Source organism: Somniosus microcephalus, chromosome 1 (genome assembly GCF_052327205.1).
Source record: "Somniosus microcephalus isolate GS21.2 chromosome 1, FLI_Smic_1.0, whole genome shotgun sequence".
NCBI classification, from domain to species: domain Eukaryota; kingdom Metazoa; phylum Chordata; class Chondrichthyes; order Squaliformes; family Somniosidae; genus Somniosus; species Somniosus microcephalus.
In genome coordinates, this window is record NC_140987.1 from 48,827,372 (window position 1) to 48,846,250 (window position 18,879).

The 18,879-nt window shown below is 47.0% G+C and overlaps 1 protein-coding gene across 11 annotated transcripts in view; it reads left to right on the plus strand.

Moving 5' to 3' along the window:
• Positions 1-18,879, plus strand: part of tenm3 (teneurin transmembrane protein 3) — a 2,019,778-nt gene that overhangs the window by 1,449,377 nt on the left and 551,522 nt on the right. The window lies entirely within an intron of this gene.

Genomic DNA, 18,879 nt, shown 5'->3' on the forward strand with positions numbered 1-18,879 from the left:
GTAATTGCACAAAATCAATATGTAGCATCGGACGAGCTGCATAATGCCAGGGACTTCCGTCGTGCTCTTGGATACATCTTCGAGATGGAGCGTTGTCTAAATCATGATTAATTTGCCTCGCGTATTCTCTGATGGCGTTGCTGACAGTCTGGGCTGAGGAACCAGGAACTGTTGGGAGATTAATGAGCATTTGATGTGTTTGGTGTTTGAGTGGGGGGGTGGGGGGTGGTGGGGGATGGGCGGGGGGTGGTGGTGGAGAAGAAAGAAAGATTTATATCCGCCGTGGCCACCTGTGTATTCTCAGCAGAGATGTGCAGCTCGCGTGGCGATGAAATTATCCCCTGGGCCTTCCTCAAATCAAAGGTGTCTTTCTACATTCTTCCATCAAGGAAACTCGGCAGAAATGTATAGATTCTTGTGACTGGATGACTAACCCCAGAGGATAGTTTATTAATGATGCTGGGGGGTGGGCGGGAGGGGGGTGATTGGAAGTTGGAGTGCAAATTTATCATGCTTAAAAAGCAAAGTTAAATCAAGCAATTGAAGTAGTGGTCAATTAGGAACTGAAAGCAGTTTAAAAGGTGTGTCCTGGGGACTATGAAGTGCAGGTGTTAGACCAGCTTCTGGAGTTCATTGAACTGAGTACGTGCTTTGATCCAAAGGGAAAAAAAAGCTTTGTGTTTTCACCCTCTGAAGGAGCTTTAACATTAGAGTGGTGCCACAAACTCCTGATGTAGGGGCCTGTGTGCAGCTGAAAGCTGCACCAAAGTGAACATGCAATTGGTCCGTCAGCAGCAGAGTCTTTCCTCGGCCTGATCTGCCGCTGGTTGTTCAAGCTCCCCGCAGCAGCAGCACTCGTCAACCCACTGAGCCAGCTCATTGATGTCAGCGTGCTTCCGTCCCCCATACGAAAGGCACAAAGCATGCTGATGCACGGGACTTAGCTCAGCATCAACGTTTGAGCTCAAGAGCTCTCAGTGTCCGCGGAAGCACATTTCTCGGAGCAAGGGCGTGGAGCCGGGTTCATTTGTGGAATTCGGCGAGAGCGAAGCCAGGTCCACTTCACTGCAGAAAAAAAACAGGAGAGTGGGACATGTCGTCACTCTCCAGCGACCCATACCCACATCAAGTTCAAAGCCACGCCACTAATTAGGGGGTGCTTTGAGGTCAATAGAGATTCGATGTTGTTAGGTTACCATGTTTATTGACTCCACACGAACACTGTAGGGTACGTATGCCACGCTAGCATTACGTTCACTGGGCAAACCCTGCCCACCTAACAATTATAGTGACAGACTAGCCAGAATGCTGTAGCTCCTGGAACGTGGGCAGGTGTTACAAAACCAACAATTGTTTCCTGGCAGCTTCTTGCAGTGACCAGCACACTGAGGGCATTTAAACATTCGAGACACAGCGTGCAGCCCAATGGTCAATTAGTTGACTCAGTCACTTTTGCAGCTCGGATGCAGACTTGTGCGAACACGAAGGAGTATTTACCGCGAACGGTTAAACAGGGCTTGCTCTCTGTCTTGTTGGAGCAGCACTTGGTGCAGAGGCTGCAGTCTCACCCCAGGTGCGCCGTGCGAACGGTATGTATTTTCAAAGTGCGGCAGCAGCAGAGGGTGTATAGTACAGAGCCGACGTCAACAGCAGTGCCGTGCTTACAGAGCTGCACTGCCCCCAGCCCCCCCGACCACTGTCCCATTTATAAGCCCCGCTTTTAACCTGGGGCGAGAGGCGAGTGTGGTGCCGGTGTAAAGCCCGGGTCATTTTAGCCCCTGGACTGGCTCATACCCCAACCTCGCGCGGAATGTCACAAAGGCTGGCCGGCGGGCGCGGGAAATCACTCGGCTACAGGCCGCAATCAGGGACCCAAGCAAACGGTTCCCAGCAGTCAGGTAAGTTTGTCAGGGGGTGTGGGAGGAGGGCTCTGACAGGGATCTCGACTGGGGGAGGGGGGCGGGGCAGGAGAGGCCCAAGATTTCCTGGATGGGGCCCGGAGGAGCACGCCCGTTCCTCCAGACTCACGAGGAAACTACAAAGTATGAAAAGTGACTTATTACCTTAGCGGCTGTCTTCTGGGCCTGCTCCCACCTACCGCCAGGCTTCTCTGGCGAGGCCCACACCAAGGCGAAAGCGCGACTGTCCGTTAAAATCTAGCCAATTGACGCTGAGAGTGTAATGGCAAGCAGCAAGGCAAGCTAGTGGTCCCCAGAGGCCCCATTCTCACCATGCATGGGAGGGGTGGGTGGAGGGGGGCGGCGGGGGTTTAAATTACCCCTATACTGATGGGCAGTTTTATTACCAGGAAGACGAAATCATTACTTCAAAATCATGGCCACTATCAGCTCAAATCTCACCTCTTTAGCCTTTACTACAATTCAAGGACTTCTGAACCACATTTTAGTGCCTCTGCTCATATACCCAATTGTTTAACACTGGGGAGGGGAGGGGGAGGGCGGTAAAAAAATCCATATCTATGTTTAAGAATTATTGGCATTCACCGGCCTCCTGCATTAGAGGACAGTGGCAGACGCATGTAATTCATTTTCAGTTCCACTAGTTTAACCAGTTAGATATGTAATACCAATAAGTGATCCAAAAGCCATTTCTATTGCATCGAAGGTCGTGCTTTTGGCAGGCAGCGGGCAGTCGGCGCGGTGTCAGCCATGTTATTGGGGCTTTGCTATCGCTGCTAGCGCAGTTAAGAGCGGAGGGGAAAGTGAAGAGCCTTATCTTGTCCAACTGATTTCTGTAATGGGTTTCGTTTAATTTGGATTTTTATTTAAGGTTGTGTTGCTTATCATGGTAACAGGAGCCAAATCATGTGTTGGTTCAGCGGACATTTGCTGCTATAAATCCGGTATTAATGACAGGTGTACTGTGTAGTTGCTGAAGCATGTAGACACTGGACATGATATATGATCGCTTGTAGTTTATTCCTCTCTGTTCCTGATAAAATTATTCAAAAATTGATTTTTCTCCCTCCCCCCTCCTCTAGTAATTAATTTAATTTAAATTTTTTGAGGGAAATGATATTGCAGTTCATTGCAAATCCACTTAAATACAAATCAGATCCTTAATAGAAGCAAACCTTTCCCACATATCGTAGTCGCTTCAAAGGCAGTCACTGAAGTCTTGACTTCTAAAGCTTGACCTGATCTGAACCTGCCGTTGTTTGTGAGTTCAGGTCGTATATTTCTGGTCACCACATTACAGGAAAGATGTGATTGCACGAGAGAAGGTAAAAAGGAGATTTACGAGGATGTCGCCAGGACTGCAGAATTTTAGCTATGAGGAAAGATTGGATACGCTGGAGTTGTTTTCTTTGGAACAGAGGAGGCTGAGGGGAGATTTAATTGAGGTGTATAAAATTATGAGGGGCCTAGATAGAGTGGATAGCAAGGGCCTATTTCCCTTAGCAGAAGGGTCAATAACCAGGGGGCATAGATTTAAAGTAATTGGTAGAAGGATTAGAGGGGAGCTGAGGAGAATATTTTGCACCCAGAGGCTGGTGGGGGTCTGGAACTCACTGCCTGAAAGGGTGGTAGAGGCAGAAACCCTCATCGCATTTAAAAAGTACTTGGATATGCACTTGAAGTACCTTAACCTACAGGGCTACGGACCAAGAGCTGGAAAGTGGGATTAGCTGGATAGCTCTTTGTTGGCCGGTGTTGACACGATGGGCCGAATGGCCTCCTTCTCTGCCGTAAACCTCTATGATTCTATGATTAGTCCTGATGCACCCCAGGCCTTGTGCTTGGACACACAATCAGTGGGAGTGCAATCACTGCTGCAGGCTTGAAAAGGCTTGCAGCAGTTGTAATGGCCTCTGGCCTTGTGGCCTACTGGCTGCAGGCCACAAGCAGAAAGCAAAAAGTTTCCACTTCTAATTCCTGTCTCACTGTTCCTGAAAGAATAACAGTGTAGAATCTTACAACACAGAAAGAGGCCCCTCGGCCCATCGTGCCTTTGAAAGAGCTACACAATTAGTCGCACTCCTCCGCTCTTACCCCATAGCCCGGCAACATTTTTTCCTTTTCAAGTACTTATCCACTTCCCTTTGAAAGTTATCATTGAATCTGCTTCCACCACAGCTCAGGCAGTGCATTCCAGATCAGGGCAACTCGCTGCATAAAACAAATGTCTTCTCATCTCCTTATTCTGGCACCAAAAGCTTTGCAGTCTGTCAGGGGCTGGTTGCAAGATGAAAATCCTACTTCTTCAGGGTGCCCCTCAAGATGGGTGCCCTTCCCGCCCCGGTGGAGGAGAGTGATGCAGGAGGGTCCGTTGAGCCCCTCCCACCTCATTAGCACCTCCCCTATTTGCTTGCGCCAGCTGCAGGCTTTTAAATAGGAAAAAAAAACATGCATGCCCGGTGTCTTGAATGGCCCGCACAGCTCCTTAAAGGGGCCACGCGCCCAATAAAAAATAAAAGAGAACACTGCTCTCTGCCCTCCTTCCCCAGGGAAATATTGGAAAACCCTCGGCAATGTAATGAGGGTGAACCCCTGGCCTCACAGGTCTCTGACCCTTTTCTTCTCCCTTGCGCCCGTGAAGTGAATGTTTCCCTGGCATATAGGAGAGAAAAGTTGGCCTGAGTAAATGCATCCTAAGACCCCATTTAAATATTTTAATAAGACTCCCACCGAAATCGAGGCCTGCTCCAAAATCACACCAAATCGGGCAGCAATTGAGCAGTGGGCTTCTTGGTATATTTTTGTGTCGCTATTGCGCCATTCCTGCTGTGATGAAAATCGCCCCAATGTCTTCAGCTTAAAGGTCACGGCAAGGTATCTGTGATACCCTCCCTAAAATGTTGGTTAGTTCAGTTTCCCAATTGCCTAAAACAACAACAACTTGTATTTATGTAGCACCTTTAACATAGTAAACCGTTCCAAGGCGCGTCACAGGAGCGATTATCACACAAAATATGACACCGAGCCACATAAGGAGATATTAGGACATGTGACCAAAAGCTTGGTCAAAGAGGTAGGTTTTGAGGTGCGACTTAAAGGAGGAGGGAGAGGCAGAGAGGCGGAGAGGTTTAGGGAGGGAATTGCAGAGCTTAGGGCCTCGGGCAGCTGAAGGCACGGCCACCAACGGTGGAGCGAAGGAAATTGGGGGATGCTCAATCCACATCAAAAGTACTTTATTCCCTGTGAAGTGCTTTGGGAATCCTGAGGTTGTGAAAGGCACTGTAGGAATGCAAGTTCTTTCTTTCCGCAGTTGGCAATTGGTGTAGCTGTTTATTCAAATATAACTCACCGATTCTATTATAATAAGGCCCAGCCGCGAAAATGGATAGGGCCTCCCTTTTCTGCTTCCAGCCTCTTTAAGCTTTCTATCGTGTTGATCTGAGTGAGATCTTTTCTCAGATGGTCAGGGGAGACACTCTAACCCCCCTAGAGTTACAATACTGCTGAACTAAATTCCATCAGTTCATTAAAGATTCACACCTGCATAACATGAACAGTGCAACATGGATGAAGAATGGCTGCTAAGGTAAGGTAGTAGAGGGCTGCTGACACCTGTGGACTCGGACAGCAGTTCAGTCAACACCTTAAGGAGAGGAGAGGAGGATATTTTCTTGCAGGGGGGGGAGCGGGGAATTCTTTTCTCCCTGGTGCCGCACTTCATTTTCTGACCGAGAAAGCGGATAATTGCAAAACTGAAGATCAAAATGAGTAAAAAATTAGGTTTTAATTGAACAACCTTTTTTCTTCGCTGTTTCTGTTGAATATGTTTAAATGCTGAATGCTAATGACTTAATTGGGTGAACTGGTGAGGGAGTTACTGCCCCTGACAGTCTATGACAGGGTGAGGGAGTTGGATTAATAACACACACAGTTGAAATGACAGAATCAATAAAGTGCCTTAGATTAATGATGGGGTCTCTACTGATATTAATTCCGCTCCCTTACTCTGTCGGGCTATGTAATTCCTGCCAGTTCCCTTGCTATCATTAATATTCCCCATTTAAACCAAAATTTCAAAGAAAATCTACAGGAGTAGGCAGGGGTGGGGTGCTGTTTGAGTTCCTTTCCTCTCTCCAAGTTTTGGTCCTTTGTCTCCTTCTCTCAGGGGCAGTTTTACTTTAAGGAAAGCTGTTGATAGGAGATGTGCATTACATCCTGTCATGTAAAGCACCCGACCTCTGGGCACTGGAGCCATGGGATTGGAGACTCTCACTTCCATGGGTCTTGGGAGTCGACTTCAGGTCTTCAATTAAATGCAAAAGCTTGGAGCCAGATTCCCTCCCTTTTAGAATCTTGCATCTCCGCCCTCGCGGTGTCAGAAAGAGATCTAAAGTGATTGATATGCGAAAGTTGCAGATCTCCAATTTCCTTCTCATCACTTTTATCATATAATAATATCAAAAGGATGTCCTTTGACCTTGGTTCAGAAGGTATCCATGCTTAATTTTCCCTCTCACAATTTATGACTAATTCTAAAACGATCAATTATTTTACAGCCTGGCCATTAAAGTTTGCAGCAGTCATTTGCTGATTATATTTTAATGAAGAGCTACCCCAATTGCTGAGTCAATCAAGAAAGAACTTGCATTCCTATAGCACCTTTCACAGAGTCCCAACGCACTTCACAGTGGATGAAGTACTTTTGAAGTTTAGTCACTGCTTTGTCAGCTGTGGCTCAGTGGGTAGCACACTTGCCCCTGAGTCAGAAGGTTGTGGGTTCAAGTCCCACTCCAGGGACTTGAGCACAGAAATCTAGGCTGACACTCCAGTGCAGTGCTGAGGGAGTGCTGCACTGTCGGAGGTGCCGTCTTTCGGATGAGATGTTAAACCAAGGTCCTGTTTGCTCTCTCAAGTGGACGTAAACGATCCCATGGCACTATTTCGAAGAAGAGCAGGGGAGTTATCCCCGGTGTCCTGGCCAATATTTATCCCTCAATCAACATTAAAAAAACACATTATCTGGTCATTATCACATTGCTGTTTGTGTGAGCTTGTTGTGTACAAATTGGCTGCCGTGTTTCCCACATTATAATAGTGACTGTTATAAATCTCATCATCAAGAAACTACTTATGAAATAACGCTGGACGGCCAGCTGGTGGCGCCATCCAAGGAGTATAAATACTCGGGCGTGGGCCCCAGCTTTCCAGGGACATTTTGTAAGACCAGGAGCTAGTGAAATACAACTAGACCTCCATGTTCTGAAACAAGTTGATTAAAGCCTTGCTTTATGCTCAAACCAAGTGTGTAGTGAGTTTTATTACGTCAGTAACTACACTTCAAAAGTACTTCATTGGCTGTAAAGCGCTTTGAGACGTCTGGTGGCCGTGAAAGACGCTATATAAATGCAAGTCTTTTTTTTGTAATGTAGGGAGATGCAGCCACCAATTTGCACACAGCCGTGTCCCACAAACCGCAATGTGGGCCTCAGTTTAACATCTCATCCGAAAGACAGCACCTCCCACGATGTGGTAGTCCCTCAGTATTGCACTGAAGTGACAGCCTACATTATGTGCTGAGGTCTCAAGAGTAAGCACGTGTATCCAGCCTTTGAATATCTTTGCAATATGCCCGCCCATATTCGAGCAGACTTCACCCCGACAGCCCTGGCAGGAAATCAGCCAGCCATAAGAGTGGGTGGGAATCCAGCCAAACAGGAAACCAACCAACTCCCCCACCCCGGCCCACCTGAAAAAAACTGACGGAGGATGGGTGGAAAATTCCGGCCTAAATCTACGTTCCTGTTAATTTGTATCTATCTCAAGCTGCTCTCCTTAACAGAACGCGGTATTCTGATTTAGGATGCATCCACCAATGAGACAGTCGTGCTAAGAAGAGCCCTTTCTAAATCTCAAGATGCAAACAGTTAAGACATATAAGGAAAGACTTACATTTATATAGCACCTTTCACGGCCACTGGACATCCCAAAGTGCGTTGCAGCCAATTAAGTATTTTTTGAAGTGTAGGAATGTAGGAAACGCGGCAGCCAATTTGCACGCAGCAAGCTCCCACAAACAGCAATGTGATAACGACCAGATAATCTGTCTTAGTGAGGTTGATTGCAGGACATCGGGGATAACTCCCCTGCTCTTCTTCCATAGTGTACATCCACCTGAGAGAGTAGACAGGGCCTCAGTTTAACATCTCATCCGAAAGACAGCACCTCCAACAGTGCAGTACTCCCTCAGCACTGCACTGGAGTGTCAGCTGAGATTTTGTGTGCTCAAGTCTCTGGAGTGGGACTTGAACTCACAACCTTCAGACTCAGAGGGGAGGGTGCTACCAACTGAGCCACGGCTGACACTGAATATAAACACAAGTAGGAAAGTGTCGTCTGGGCTTCATGGGCTGGAATTAGTAGGGCTCAGAGACCGTATGTGGGCCCCACGTCCCTTCCTCTAGATGCGCGCATGAAGAATTGCATCTTTGGCAAGATAGCAGAGGGTTGTCAGTGACACCTGTGGAACTGCACAGCTACAGTCCGTGTTGACAAAATGCAAGTGAAGGGGAAAAACAAAAAAAGTCAGTAGCTGTGTGCTAATTATGGGCTAGTTAGTTCCAGGATGGAGTGTTTTGTTCTCTGCAGGCTGCAGGTAGAACTGCTGCCAGTGCAGAGACCAAACACAAATAGAAGATTTACTCATTTATTACTATGTATATAATGTTAAAAAACATCGAATCTCAACATTCAGATGATAATTATAAATTTAATTTTTGCGCTTTTCTGACTTCATTTTAACCCACTTGATTAGAGTACAGTTCCATAATTGCTCCCAGGTATCCAATGTGCTGTGCATTACTCAATCCCAGACATTCCTCACTTCATGTCGAGAGCAGCAGTTCAGACTGCTTAAAACGGGTGGTGGAAGTAGTGCTCTGTATCTGAACGTGTCACTACAATGCTCTTAAACATTTCTCACAGACGAACCTGTCATAGGAAACACTATTTACAAGTTTTAGCCACTCTGAACTGCCACTCTCTGCATAGAATTAACATTGTCTGGGACTGAGTAACACAGCAGACATTTCGAATGCACAATAGCGGCTTCCGATCAATGCTGAAATGCCGGGCCTCTATCCACGTGGGCGTCGTGTCAGTGTGATCTCTTCCGCTTTGCATTTGGGCGCTTTTTGATTCCCACTCCCCCTCCCCCACCCAGGGCAATCGGGTAGTGTCTGGAGGCACTGCTTCATCTGCTGCTTTCATGGGATTGAATTTAAATTGTAGAGGTTCTGCTGTGTTACTTGAATTCTTAAAACTAAAATCTGCCTTTCGATTCTCTAGCTCCCTGCCTCGGTGCTTCTTTCCCTTTTTCTCAGGGATCCATTTCCACCCAACAGGTTCCAAGCCTGCACTGATCCAAAGGTGGCTTCTTTATTAAAACCTTTTCCAGCATTTGGATGGATTGTCCCAAACCAGGACATGGAAATTTCTCCTGATCCTTGGGCTAGATTTAAGTAAAAAAAAAAAAATCCATTATTCCTTCACTTTGAGAAAACCACCTGAACCTTAAGTTTTGTTTTTGGAACCGTGTAGCAGCTCAGATGGAGAAGAACAGACGGGCCAGTGTTCCTTCGGCCCAGGTTCTGAAGAGAGGCCTGGCTCGAAACATTGTCCCACCTGCTGTCCCCACCAATGCTGACCGACCGCTTCCGTGTGTCTCCCATTTTCTGAGACTCCCAAAACAAGCGCTCTACTCAGAGCTCCGGCACGGCAAGAGGGCCTCAGGTGGGCAGAGGAAACGTCTCAAGGACACCCTCAAAGCCTCCTTGAAAAAGTGCAACATCCCCACCGACACCTGGGGAATCCCTGACCCAAGACCGCACAAAGTGGAGGAGAAGCATCCGGGAAGACGCCGAACACCTCGAGTCTCTTCACCGGGAGCAAGCTGGAAGCCAAGCGCAAACAGCGGAAGGAGCGCACGTCAACCCAAGCACCCCACCCACCCTCCCCCTCAACCACCGCCTGCCCCACCTGTGACAGAGACTGTCGGTCCCGCATTGGGCTCATCAGTCACCTGAGAACTCATTTTTAATGTGGAAGCAAGTCATCCTCGGTTCCGAGGGACTGCCTAAGAAGAAGAAGAAGTTTCTCTTTCAGAGTTCCAGCGTTTGTTGGGATTTTTTTTTGCTTTTTATTCTTAACTTTCTTTCCCTGCCCGTGAATAAAATGTAAAGTGGGACTGCGAAGGGCTTCTTTTTTTTAAATAGTGTACCTCGCTCTCTGGCCAAAGGCCTCTGTTTGCTCCCGGTACTAACATAGAAACATAGAAGATAGGAGCAGGAGTAGGCCATTCGGCCCTTCGAGCCTGCTCCGCCATTCAATGAGATCATGGCTGATCATCCAAATTCAGCACCCTGTCCCTGCCTTCTCCCCATGTCCCTTGATCCCTTTAGCCTCAAGAAATATATCCAATTCTTTCTTGAATATATTTAATGAACTGGCCTCCACCGCCCTCTGTGGCAGAGAATTCCACAGGTTCACCACTCTCTAGGTGAAGAAATTCCTCCTCATTTCAGTCCTAAATGGCTTACCCCTTATCCTTAGACTATGACCCCTGGTTCTGGACTCCCCGGCCATCAGAAACATCCTTCCTGCATCTAGTCTGTCCAGACCTGACAGAATTTTATAGGTTTCGATGAGATCCCCTCTCAATCTTCTAAACTCCAGTGAATATAAGCCCAATCGACACAATCTCTCCTCATACGTCATTCCTGCCATCCCAGGTATCAGCCTGGTGAATCTTCGCTGCACTCCCTCCATGGCAAGAACGTCCTTCCTCAGGTAAGGTGACCAAAACTGCACACAATACTCAAGGTGCGGTCTCACCAAGGCTCTGTACAACTGTAGCAAGACATCCTTGTTCCTGTACTCGAACCCTCTTGCTACGAAGGCCAACATACCATTTGCCTTCTTAACCGCCTGCTGCACCTGCATGCTTACCTTTAGCGACTGGTGCACAATAACACCCAGGTCTCTTTGCACTTCCCCTTCTCCCAATCTATTGCCATTCAAATAATAATCTGCCTTCCTGTTTTTGCCACCAAAGTGGATAACCTCACATTTATCCACATTATAGTGCATTTGCCATGTTTCTGCCCAATCACCCAACCTGTCCAAATCGTACTGGAGTTTTACGACATCCTCCTCACAGCTTACCCTCCCACCCAGCTTTGTGTCGTCTGCAAATTTGGAGATATTACATCCAATTCCCTAGTCCAGATCATTAATATATATTGTGAATAGTTGGGGTCCTAGGACCGATCACTGCAGTAGTCACTGCCTGCCACTCGGAAAACGACCCGTTTATTCCAACTCTTTGCTTTCTGTCCGCCAACCAGTTCTCTATCCAAGTCAATACCTTGCCCCCAATCCCATGTGCCTTAATTTTGCACGCTAATCTCTTATGTGGGACCTTATCGAAAGCCTTCTGAAAGTCCAAATACACCACATCCACTGGTTCTCCTTTATCTGTTCTGAGGAAAATGGGCCCCACTATTTTTTTTTACATTGCTATTTCTTTGTACTGCTTCTTCATATAAGATTGCACAGCCTTGTTACAGCACGAATCTAGCAATCAACCAAAAATCTATGTCTTTTCAAAGAACATCAATGACGGGGTGGGGATTGAGGGCCCTGTTTTCTAACCACTTACTTTAATCAGTGCCTGACAGTATATAATCTTGCGTGAAACCAGAAGCATTGCTGTGGTCAAAGTCAGTAGTGATAGAAAAATACATAGTTTACACAAGATAACTGATAATTTGCTGTGAGAAGCAATGTTCCTGTAATGCTTCAGTTTTGGGTAAAGTGGGAAGGTTACAAGCGCTGCTTTTGATAGCCCGTGCTTCACTGACAAAGATCTATATGCTCCATTTTATTTATCCAGTTCAAATATCCCCAGTTCTCCATTAAGGGAAAGAGTGAACACTTTTCTTATTTCTCGAGTGATACTTGAAAGGGGTTCCTTGGTTTATCGGGATTAAAGTGTGCTGCAAATCTCTCAAAGTGATGAGGTTGCTCTTTTGATTTCAAATGCAGCTTTGCTGTCCTTGATGATGGCTCCAGCACCTGTAAAATCTTTAATTAATGATTTGAAGAGGGACAAGTGTGCTGATGCAGGCATTTTATTTCCCTCGTAATGTATAAAATAAAAGAGAAGGAAAGTCGAGCCCCCCAGCCCATGTTTTGAAAGGGGGCGGAAAGTAAATACTTGAGAAAGCTTGTCCGTCTTAAAATCTTCTCCTTCACCACTGTCTTTAATTATATTGCTTTTAAAACTTTAATAGCAATCTATATTTATCGTTCCGCAAATACTCAGGATTGAGTCTTAGTTTGATTTTTTCGAGCCGATTTGTTCCCCAGTCTGATGCCCCGACTCCTTATAGTAGTGACCAGTACTGCTGTGCCCGTAGGATCATAGGAACAGGAGTAGGCCGTTCATCCCTCGAGCCTGCTCCACCATTCAGTTAGATCAAGCTGATCTGTACCTCGACGCCATTTGCTCCATACCCCTTAATACCCTTACCTAACGAAAATCTGTCAATCTCAGTTTTGAAATTTTCAATTGACCCAGCCTCAACAGCTTTTGGGGGGAGAAAGTTCCAGATTTCCACTGCCCTTTGTCAATGTGCCCTCTAATATTATTTTGGCCCGCGTGGCCCCTTTAATGGGCTGCGTGGGCCATTCAAAGTTCCGCGCATGCGCAGTTTTTCTATTTAGGAGCTGGCTCACCGGCTGCACGGGACCTGCAGAGCGCTGTGCAGACCGCGTGGCCGCACAGCCTAAAGGGAATGTTGCCCTTTGTGTGAAGGAGGGCTTCCTGACAGCACTCCTCAATGGCCTAGCTCTAATTTTAAGGTGATGCCCCCTTGTTTTGGACTCCCCCCACCAGAGGAAATAGTTCCTCTCTATCTACCCTATCAACTCCTTTAATCACCTTAAACACCTCAATTAGCTCGCCCCTTAATCCCGCTTAAAGTGAATATCTACGGCAGACCTGTAATTTGCAACATAGTCACAGCCTGGGCAGCGCTCCTCACATGACTGTGTTTGTGCACAGAACAGATGCAACTGTGTGATTGGCAGCTGTTACAGAATTATTAATTGTTGAACTCCCCTGATGGCTGAGTGCATCGTAATTTGTTGGACTGAGCAATGTAGATCAAGCGGACTCTATCCCTGGTTTCTAATGCTGAGTGAGTTGATCTCAGTCTGGGGGCGGCAGTGAAAATGTTACAATTGTCTCGGTGCTCCTGTGCAGCAAAAGGCAAAATTGGCCAAGCTTCCCACTGCTGATTACTATTCATTGCATCCTCGCGGCAAGTGCCCCACATGTCGACAGGCTTATTGGAGACGGCTCCCTGCGGTCAAGTAGTCCAGAGGCACTGTCAGTGCTCTGAAATAAATAATGGTCACTTGGACAAGGCACTGGAGAGTTGCTGCTGGCTGTATGGCTATTAGCCCCAAGATCAGTCACTACCTTCGGCAGAGCAAGATTAAAAGAGGACAGCTAACTCCGCACAGAGCGAGGTTTGAACCGGGGAGGCCCTCCCTCGTGTGCTTGGATCAGTACCAAACCCAGACAGTACAGTTTCGTTGAAAGCCATTAGGGGAGCTGCCAGAAGAAACAATTAATGGCAGCCTTCAGTTCATCTGTGATCAAAACATGGTCCACCTTACAAAGTAATGCTTTGCATGGAGACGCAGGTGGACGCACGAACGATGTGGCAGACTATTCCGGATTGCCACTCAGTGCTATTTGTTGCAATTGGAAAGTGTGGCTGAAGTTCTCTTTTAAACTTTTCTCGCTAACTATCGAATAACAAAGCCTTCCAGTTAGTTGGATTTTTGGTAGTGCCGATGATTAATCTGCCCGCTTTGTTCAAACGGTTGCCGGGTTTTAGTGAAACTGGTGAACAGTTTGAAATAACCAGTCCATTCCATGTTCAAAATCCTATTGAGTGGTATGTTAGCTCACAGAAGGAGGATTGTTAGTTCAAGCTCTCCTTCTGGACTTGGGCGATTAATCTAGGCTGACACTTTAGTGCAATGTCCTTTGAATGAGCCTCAAACCGATGGACCGTCTGCCTGTTCGGGTGGATGTAAAAGATCTTTGGAATGAAAGTCGGGCGGGCACAATAACGGACGGACGATTCACTCCGCCAAATTACTGCCCGGCTGTGAAGAGGAGAATCTATTTCCCATGTTGTTGTTCAAAGCCAAGGAGTTCTCATTGGTGTCATAACCCAACATTCCTAACTCCAACCACCACCAAAAACAGGCCAACTGGTCTTTTATCTCATCTGTAGTTTGTGACACCTTGCCTTCTGTAAATTGGCTGCTAAATGAATTCATAGGAATTGACAACTGGATGTAACCGAAGGAAATTATTATGTCCGTGTGTAATTGAGACACGGACTGCAGGAGTAGGTTACAACAGGTGTTTACTGAGTGGAGACAAAACTGGAACTACTATGCAAAGTTACTACACAGGCTTATATACAGGGGTGGTCACTACTGGTACTGCAGTATACAGGGGCTGCAGAATATAGTTCCTTCTGCAAAGTACATACACTACAATTCCTCCCCTTTTAGCTAAACAGTACATAACATTCGATTAATAATTAAATAACATATTTACAATTACAGTTGCTAGATACATTAGCTGAAGTTAAGCAATTATAAGTTCAGTCTTTGAGGAGGCTTCCTGATTCTGTCTGGATAACGCCTCTTTGGGGTATCAGGTTCTTCTGGCAAAGTTGATTCGGGATCAACGTCGTTGTTTGGTTCGTCTGCTTCCAATACCACCGATTCTGAGGTAGATGCAATTGGTACTTCGGTTTCCTCACCAGGTGTATCGGATCGTGGTGTGGAATTGACGTTTTTCAGTGACTCTAGAATCGGGTCAGCATGGCATCTTACAATGCTCTCTCCAACGTCCACGGTATACATTAGAGGTCCTTGCCGTGTGCAGATCGTTCCTGGCTGCCATTTCTCTGTGCGGTAGTCCCGGGCCAAAACTGGTTGACCTATCTTAAAACCCCTGGTCGGCTTTTCATTCATATTCTGCAACTGCCTGTTCTCCACATCTCTTCTGATGTTTGGCTTAACCAAATCCAAGCGGCATCGTAGTCTTCGATTGAAGAACATCATGGCTGGAGTTTGGTTGGTAACCGCATGTGTCGCATTCCGGTAGGCAAACAAGAAGTTATCCACCTTGTGTTGTTGGGGTATGTCTTCATTACACATTGCCTTGATAGCCTTCTTGAATGTTTGAACGAACCTCTCGGCCAATCCATTGGTGGCTGGATGATATGGGGCGGATGTGTAATGTTTAACACCATTGTTCTTTAAGAACCTCCGGAACTCTTCAGACACAAACTGTGGTCCATTGTCAGAGCAAATCTGTTCAGGCAGCCCATTTCTGGCGAATATGGTTCGTAAGACTGTGATAGTTTTTTCTGTGGTGGTTGAGGACATTTTTATTACCTCTGGCCACTTTGAATGCGCATCCACCGCAATTAAAAACATCGAGTCCATAAATGGACCAGCAAAATCAATGTGTACCCTTTGCCATGGAGATGAGGGCCACTCCCATGGATGTAGAGGGGCTTGTGGTGGGGCGTTTTGGACCTTCTGGCATCCTGTACAGCTCTTGGTCATCTCTTCGATTTCTCTATCGATTCCCGGCCACCACACAAACGCTCTGGCTAAGCTCTTCATTTTTACTCCTCCCAGATGACCCTCATGAAGCTCATTGAGCACTCTATCCTTCAATTTGGGTGGAATTACTACTCTGGATCCACACATCAAGGTTCCTCTGCACACTGACAGCTGTTCTCTTCTCGGCGAGAATGCTGGCAACAGTGGTTCGCCATGTGCTGGCCATCCCTTCACCGTTAAATCATAGACCCTGGAGAGTGTCGGGTCATTTCGTGTTTCCTTTTCTATGTTTGCATTCGTCACAGGTAGACATTCGACTATGGTCGAGTGGAATATCTCCACAGGATCCACTGCAGGTTTTTCTTCCACCATCGGCAACGGTAGGCGCGACAATGCATCAGCATTCCCATGCTGTTTAGTTCCTTTGTACTCGATGTCATATTGGTGTGCCCCTAGGAAAAGGGACCACCTCTGTAGCCGTTGTGCTGTCATTATCGGGACGCCCTTCTGAGGGTTGAAAATGGAGACAAGAGGTTGATGATCAGTTAGTAGAGTAAATTTCTGACCGTGCAGGTAGTGATTGAACTTCTTCACCCCCCACACCAGGCTGAGGGCCTCTCTGTCAATCTGGGCGTAGTTACGCTCGGCTGAAGTTAACGAGCGTGACGCAAAAGCTATCGGCCTCTCTGAACCATCAGGGAATTCATGTGACAGTACCGCTCCAATGCCGTAGGGAGACGCATCACACGCCAGTCTTATCGGTAGTGATGGGTTGTAGTGAGCCAATACTTCTCTTGAAGTGATTCGGTCTTTACTCTTCTGAAAGGTCTGCTTACATTCATCGTTCCATTTCCATGCTACTCCAGTTTGTAGTAGGGCGTTCAGTGGGTGCAGAATTGTGGACAAATTCGGCAAAAACTTATGGTAGTAATTCACCAATCCGAGGAATGACCTCAGTTGCGACACATTTTCAGGCGCTGGAGCCTTAACTACCATTCAATTTTGTCAGGGGACTTATGTAACCCCTCTTCATCAATCACGTGGCCACAATACGATATCTGTTTCTTAAAAAACTCGCACTTGGGGCGATTGGCTCGTAGCCCATGTTCTCTTAGTCTAGTGAGCACCTGCTCTAGGTTGGCAAGGTGTTCACTGTCATCTTCACCTGTCACTAGGATGTCATCCAAGTAACACTGAGTCCCCGGAATCCCTTGCAGGACTTGTTCCATCGCTCTTTGCCATGTCGCCGGAGCTGATGCTACTCCGAATACCAGTCGATTATACTGGTAAAGACCTTTGTGAGTGTTTATCGTGAGATACTTCCTAGAGGATTCTTCAACCTCCATCTGCAAATATGCTTGTGCCAGGTCAATTTTTGTAAAACGCTTCCCTCCAGATAGTGAGGCGAAAATGTCTTCTATCCTCGGGAGAGGATACTGCACTGTGTGAAGGACTGGGTTCACCATCACCTTGAAGTCCCCACAGATGCGAACCTTCCTTGGCTCCTCAGACTTATTGTTTAACGTTTTCTTCATGACAGGAACGATGGGTGTCGCCCACTCGCTCCAGTCTACCTTAGATAACGCGCCTGCATTCTCCAGATTCTCCAGCTCTGCCTCGACGGCTGGGCGAATTGCATACGGTACTGGTCTTGCTTTGAAAAACTTGGGGATTGCATTCTCTTCTATTTTTATCGAGGCGGTTACGCCTTTAAGACTTCCCAGTTCTTGTTGAAATACCTCTTTGGCGTTGGCTAAGATTTTTGACAATCGTCCAGGTGTGACGTCGTCATCCTTTTTACCAGCCACAGTCAGTGCCTGAATGGAGTGCCAGTCTAAACTTATCTTTCTGATCCATTCACGTCCCAATAATGGTGGTCCACCATCTTGCAGTATGTACAGATACAATTTCTGTATTTCCTTGCCGTTGTATTCGACAGGCACCCTTATTTTCCCTCTGGGGTATACTTTCTGCCCCGTATACGTCTTCAAGACAATGGATGTCTCTTTCAAGGGTATGTGTGAGAATAGCCGCTCGTAGTCTCGTCGATTCATGACGATCAGGGCTGAACCTGTATCCAATTCCATTTTGACTTGGGACCCTGCTATCGTGAGGGTGACCCAAATGGTTCGGTGATCCTCTTTTGCGATTACGTTGTGAAGTTTGAGACAGCTTAGTCTCTTGTTCCCGGATTCACTATCGCTCTTCTGGTCTTCGGAACTACTGTCCGTCATCTTTTGTACTTTCCTGTACTGTTCCTTAGTAGCCTTTTTGTTGTCGTTAGTCTTCCTTCCAGACCTGCAAACTCGTGCAATGTGTCCCATCTTTCCACATTGCCTGCATATTTTGTCCTTGGACCAGCAGTCCTTCTGGTCATGGGTTGTTCTGCCGCAGCGGTAACATTTTTCAAATCCCCGTGTCATTTCATGGGTGCCGTATTCCTGTGGCTTTTGCTGTATTTCCGCAGCTCCCCTTGCTGCTGCTTCGTACGATACTGCCAAGCTGAAAGCCTTATCCAGCGTCAGCTCTTTCTCTGCGAGTAACCTCTTCTGGGTTCCTTCACTCAGGAGTCCACAGACAAATTTGTCCCATAGAGTGTCTGTCAGTCCTGCTCCGAACTGGCAGTGCTTTGATAGCTTGCGTAGTTCCGTAAGGTAATCAGCATTGCTCTCATCTTTATGCTGATTTCTCCTGTGGAATTTAAATCTTTCTGCTATCAGCAGCGGTGTAGGATTTAGGTGTTCCTGTAGGATATCAACAATTTCATTAAAACTCTTCGCCATCGGTTTGGCTGGAGTGATCAGGTTCCGCAATAGGCCGTACGTTCTTGCGCCCATTAAGTTTAGTAGTACCAATGCCTTTTTCTCATCGGCTACTTCATTTGCCTTGCAATATACTTCGACTTTTTCCACATACATGGTCCAGTCTTCTATTGCATTATCGAAGGCAGTGATATTGCCAGTCTTCGGCATCTTGGAAATCTAAAATGGCGCCTCCCGCGCTTTGCCTTCTTCCCCGATTGAACAAAATGGCGCCTCCCGCGCTTTGCCTTCTTCCCCGCTGGATTAAGATGGCGCCTCCCGCGCTTTCTGTCTTCTCCGCTGCTGCTAGCGCTGTTGCTGGCGTTTTTATGCCTTGATGGCGACGCCTTATGGTCTTCGCGCACTTCCCCCCCGCGCTGCTGCTAACACCGCTCTCCGCGGTCCCCGTGGCAAACTGCAGCTCCTCGCGGCTT